The sequence below is a fragment of the Lagenorhynchus albirostris genome, chromosome 13 (assembly GCF_949774975.1).
Source record: "Lagenorhynchus albirostris chromosome 13, mLagAlb1.1, whole genome shotgun sequence".
In the NCBI taxonomy this organism is placed as follows: Eukaryota; Metazoa; Chordata; class Mammalia; order Artiodactyla; family Delphinidae; genus Lagenorhynchus; species Lagenorhynchus albirostris.
The window spans coordinates 37,514,628-37,520,627 of record NC_083107.1 but is presented as its reverse complement, the minus strand read 5'-3'; positions in this window follow the sequence as shown (position 1 = coordinate 37,520,627).

The following is a 6,000-nucleotide window of genomic DNA, read 5'->3' as shown; positions in this document are numbered from 1 at the left end:
TCTTAACTTCTCTGAGGTTACTGGTGATAGTTTACTTTCCTTGCCTATGCATGGTCTGTGTTTTCTTCAAGTTTTTAATTTTTTTCTGTTCATTTTGTTTTTATCAGATGCCTGATAATCCTTAGTTGTCCATTCATACTTAAAGTGTGAGAATAAAAAAATTAACTGGAAGGCTATGCCCATGAGTGGGGCTCGTCTACTGTGACCTTCATTGTAGAGAGGTCCAACTGGAACTTCTGCCAGTACCTTTGGTTCCTTCCTTCTTAGCTGGACAGATTCCCAGAGGAGATTCTTGCAGTCTCCTGGCAGAAGCCTGAGGGTCTAGCTACTAGTTTTCCTGGGAACCAAGAAGGGAAAGAAGGCTTGAGGAATCACAGCATCTAGGATGCACAGGTTCATTTAATTTTCCTGTTTTCAGAATAGTAACCCCATCCTCAAAGTAACTGTGGGACTAAAGGAAAACAAGTAAGTACAAAATGGTGCAAATAGGGGTGGATCTATCTTCTGTGTTATCCAAAAGCTTACACAATTAGGGGGGCTCGCTTCAAGAAAAATACAAAATTGCAAATATAAAATTATGTACAAAAATGAATACTTACTTAGAATGAGAACAGAAGTCATAATAATCACAAATTTTAAAAACTGACAAATATTGCAAATGTCACACATAGCTAAAGGCTTTGGAAGGAGCTCTTGCAAGACAGGGGCCCCGAAGTCTAAACTTCACGAACTTCATGTTAAATTATCCTCTAAGTGCGAAGCAAACTTGAAAAGGTAACAGGTATGGCCTGAATCATGCTGGATGTTGAAGACCAGAAATCTTCACATTGGACTACTTGCTTCTTTTATGTACACAAATGTTTGTCAGGGGGTACTCTTTAAGTACCTTTAATGGAATCAACTTCAGTACGAACTTTGTCAACAGTGATTTGCCCCAAAATGTTTCAGCCATTTGCCAGTTTAACTCTTCACTTCCCTTTCAAATATCCTATCTCCCACTTTACAAATAGAAGTCATACCTCTCATTCATTTATTGCCTCACGATGTGAAAATTTCCAAGGGACAATTCCAGAAGGCATAGCTCCTAAGTTCCTTGTGAGCAAAGCAGAGTGTTTTGGAAGAGGGGGTCTGTACCTTTATGAGGCTGGTAACAAGCTCTTGGTAAGATTTTTCGTCCTGTCATCTCTGTCTGTCTTTGTCTCTCTCTTCCCCTTCTTAGAACTCAAAAGTGAGAAGCAAGAAAGTTGTCAGAGGAATACATGTTTTTTTGAAATTTGAGTGATTATTGGAATTTTTTTAAAAAGTCTTTTTCTAAAAATCAGTGAGGAGAAATAGTATTTTTCAAACATAGCTTTCAGCTTCTATTTTAGAAGTTTCATGAAAAATATGCTTTCACAGAACCACAGCTGGACTATGCTGTGTTTGAATGCATACTTTTCAAGATTATTCTGAAACTCTTATCTCCAAAATTCCATGGATATTCTGAAACGAGTCACCTTAATGGAGTAGATGACCAGCAACCCAGACACATTCTCAAATTTATTTTGCAAAGGCAGCCTGAGGAATTTATAGCATAGTTCAGACTTGCCAAAATCTATGAATCTTTCCTGAGGTTGTGACTTTACATCTATTAAGTATCTGTAGCTATTCAAAGGTTATGATTCCATTGAAACCAGGAAAATTCATTAGTATTAACCATCTACATATTTTGTGATGACTGAATTCAGAAAAATTCTGGAAGCTTTTTTTTTTTTTTTGCGGTACGCGGGCCTCTCACTGCTGTGGCCTCTCCCGTTGCGGAGCACAGGCTCCGGACGCGCAGGCTCAGCGGCCATGGCTCACGGGCCCAGCTGCTCCGCGGCATGTGGGATCTTCCCGGACTGGGGCACAAACCCGTGTCTCCTGCATCGGCAGACGGACTCTCAACCACTGCGCCACCAGGGAAGCCCTGGAAGCTCTTTTAACTAATAGAAGCTTCACACAGCTGCTTCATGGAGACAAAATGACAAAACAAAACGGCATTAGAGGTCACCCTGAAGAACTAAGGTCGAAGCAAATATAACAAATTAGTGCATTAGTTTACAACTTAGGTGAATATTAACAGGTACAATTTATGAATTAACAGTATTTCCTACCCTAGATACGTATTATAACTTCATACAGTTATATAAACAAAATTTATTTTAAATTAATACAAATTTTGGAGTTAGAACTTGAATTGCTGAGAGGTAAAAAATGATGCCTGTTTTTTTTAAATTGTTTCTAAAAGAGTCCTCTCTTCTTTACCTTGGCGGTCAGAAAGCACAGAGATTTTAAATTAAGAAACAAGCAGAGCCTGGTCCAGCACAAGAAATTTCACTAGTCAGCTAAGACTCTATGGAGCACAAAATGTGTAAATATTATGGGGAAGTGTAATTTATCGCACATCACCTCATGGAACAAAGATTACTGACCAAAAAGGGGGAGCAATCTAGCTTACTAAAATCAGAATGACTTTTTAAAAAAATATTTGGCTGCAGCAGGTCAGCACACAGATCTTCATTGCTGCATGAGGGATCCTCCTTGCAGCATGCAGAATCTTAGTTGCGGCATGTGGGATCTAGTTCCCTGACCAGGGATTGAACCTGGGCCCCCTGCATTGGGAGCATGGAGTCTTAGCAACTGGACCACCAGGGAAGTCCCATATCAGGAAGATTTTTTGTGTGTGGCTATGCATGGATGAATCTAAGCAATTGTTACGAGGCCTTTTCTATTTTTAACACTGTAGCCTCCTGACAGCTCACTTGTGAATTAGATGCAATCACCTTCAGAAGCAGAAAATTTTCTTCCTATAGACTAACTGGTTAATTATTTCTGCCAGTTAACAAACTATTTGTAATGCTTAAGGCAACCTAAAGTGCAAATACATCAACTTCAAAGCTCAGGACATTGGTTCTACCTTTTTATTTATTTTTGGCTGTGTTGGGTCTTCGCTGCTGCACGCGGGCTTTCTCTAGTTGTGGTGCGCAGGCTTCTCTTTGCGGTGGCTTCTCTTATCAAGCACTGGCTCTAGGTGCACAGGCTTCAGTAGTTGTGGCTCCCGGGCTTAGTTGCTCCGCGGCATGTGGGATATTCCCGGACCAGGGATCCAACCCGTGTCCCCTGCAGTGGCAGGCGGATTCTTAACCATTGCGCCACCAGGGAAGTCCCGGTTCTACCTTTTTAAATGTCTCTGAAGACCCAGATTTGAAGTGGACTCAGGAATAAAAGGATTTCTTGTGGACCATTACCAATAGTCTGAACAAGGTGGAAAGTACATCACTACTTTCTGTGCCTAAGAGTCTGATGAATCATAAAAAAGGTAAAATAAACTTAAGAATAGTTTGCTCTTACCTGATGGGGCATGTTGAATAAGCCTGATCTCATTTTGAATGGCTGATCTCAGGACTCTGAGATCAAAGTGTGGTAGGCCTGGAGTTTCTTTTCTTGTTATAGTTGTAGGAAAAGGACATTCTGGATTAGGAACTTCAGTTAGGGTAGCAAGTACAGAGAATTAATGTTCAGGCTGGATCTCTTACGCATGTCTTGCTGGAGCACAAAAAAGTGTATCCCACCTTGAAACTCTGGTCTTATCCTAACAGACTAAGAGAAGAGAGATGTAAAAAATTAAATGCAAGTTAATCTATAATAGTCTCCAAAGAAATACAGGGTGAGCGGATAAAGGAAGATTTCTGAAAATGGAGAAGGTACTTCCATGTCAGGAAAGAAAAGGTCTAGTCAGCAAACTTTGGGGAAAAGACATAATTTCCTCAGGTGTCTTCACAGTGGGGAGAGCAGTGATAGCTCACTTAGGAGTAGATCAAGAAAAGGACTCTGTAAGTTTAGATACCCATTTGTCCAAAAGACCTTTTTCACAAAGGAAACAACAGGTTTCCCACACATAAACTTTCCCAGCTCTTAGACATGGCCTTTCCCCCTCAAATTCTGTATGCTTCCTCTCCTTTAGGTTTTAAAGTCTTCCTCTTGTAATGTCAGGATGTTAGTTTCAGTAGTTTCTTTTTATCTTGAAAATTGATACCACACAGCAATTAGTAACAAGACAAGGAGTAAATGGTTTTGTCTGCCACCCTGTACAGATGGGTATTTTTTTGAATTGTGTACAGTGAATGACAAAGACAGCTGCCACTGTAAGAAGAGCAATTTCTTTGGCATTTTCAGTACCTCAATGCTTAGAGAAGATTTTACTTTTCAGAGTCAGCTGCCTTGTCCTTTATTTTCACTTAAATTTTGCTGAACTTGTGGTTAAGACTGCTATTTTCAATTCACTCTCCCCCTTCCTCATTGATCGAATGCCAATTCTACTCAGAGCAGCAACACATCCAGCTTTAAGATTGTATAGATTGTATTTCTCAGCTTCTTATGGGGTGGGGCTATGGAGATCTATTCAAAAGTGTTCTGCAACTTGTTCTGAGTCTTAAAAGGGGAAGCTTTTATCTTCCCTGCTGCCTAGAATGCAGGTGTAATAGCTGAAATTCCCACAGCCATATTTGACCTTGGGGTATAATCCAAGTGCTGCGGATAGAAAAAAATTCCTAAATTGCCAGAACCTTATATCATAAAGCAGCACTTCCCAAATTCTGTATTGGTTCTCTGGACGTCACTGATAAAAGCACAACAAAATAAACTATAATAAGTCACTGTTACTACCTTTCTTGTTACATGAGCAAAAAACAAAAAAAACCTTAAAATGTTCATTTACAAAAATATTCTTAAATACATAACCACTTTGCAAGCTAGTAAGACTTTACTCCCTAGGGCATCTAGAATAAATCTGTAAATAAAATTGTTAAGTGGACTCTAAAGGCAGGGGGTAGGGTACGGAGGAGGGCTTTTGTCAATCGGGACAACAGACAATATAGAATATAAACTATGCTTAGATAAACATGAAAAAAAGAGAATATACTTTAAAAAACAGGTTCGCATAGTAACCAAATATTTTTCAAGTAAACAACGATCACTGAAATTAAAAACTACAAATGCAAAAAGCATGAATCTGAATTGGATACCTATTTGGAAAAACATAAGCTATGAAAAACAATTCTTAGGAACTGCTGGGGAAATCTAAACATGGACTACATATATTATGGAATTACAGTTAATTTTTTACGTTTACCCAGAATGTATCAGAGACGAAAAGCACAAAAAGCGGTAAGAAACTTTACAACAGTACTGTTAACTTTACAACAGTACTTAAGTTCCAAAGTACTACTTATTAATATACTTTTATGTAACTTAATAATCCATTTTGTTCTTGAGCTTCTAATCACAACACCAGAATCGGTTGACTATGTGACTTACAACTTTTTGAACCTCTTTTCCATAGACCTAAGTCTTCACACGTTACAGACTAATTCTGCTGGAAACTTTCTAGGAGGAAAATCCAATACATACACCAGCAAACCAGACCAATTAATTTCTCAGTATTCTAATACTGTATTTCTTCCAACTCCATCCTTGCATGTCTGTTGGCATCAAATCATGAAACATCTGCACACGAGTCAGTCTTTCATAGATTTGACTCAATGTGGAGTTGACAGCCTGTGAAGACTGAACTCACACTTTACTTTCTGCTGTATTTCAATTCTAAGATATCAGTTGCAAGATGTACCAGTAATTTTATGTACCATTGAGAACAAGAAAACAATTTCAACTATGACAATATGATAGTCCTTACTACAAAATACATGAACTGGCTACAGCAGCCTTTTTGAAATTTCAAAGTTTCGTATGAATAAAATTGCACTGCTTGGCATTTGGTGGACAATTCTTTGCATTATAATTTATGGGCAGCTCCCTTGCTTAGGCCCCGCAAAAAACCTGGTTGCCACTTTGCAAGATAATATGGAAGTGTGACTATCCTTCCAACAATGAGTATTTCCTCCCTTTATTATCTAGTTTATATCCTGCTGCCTCTGCCATTTTGCATATAAGTAACATTTTATTTTGTTGCTGAGCAATCCT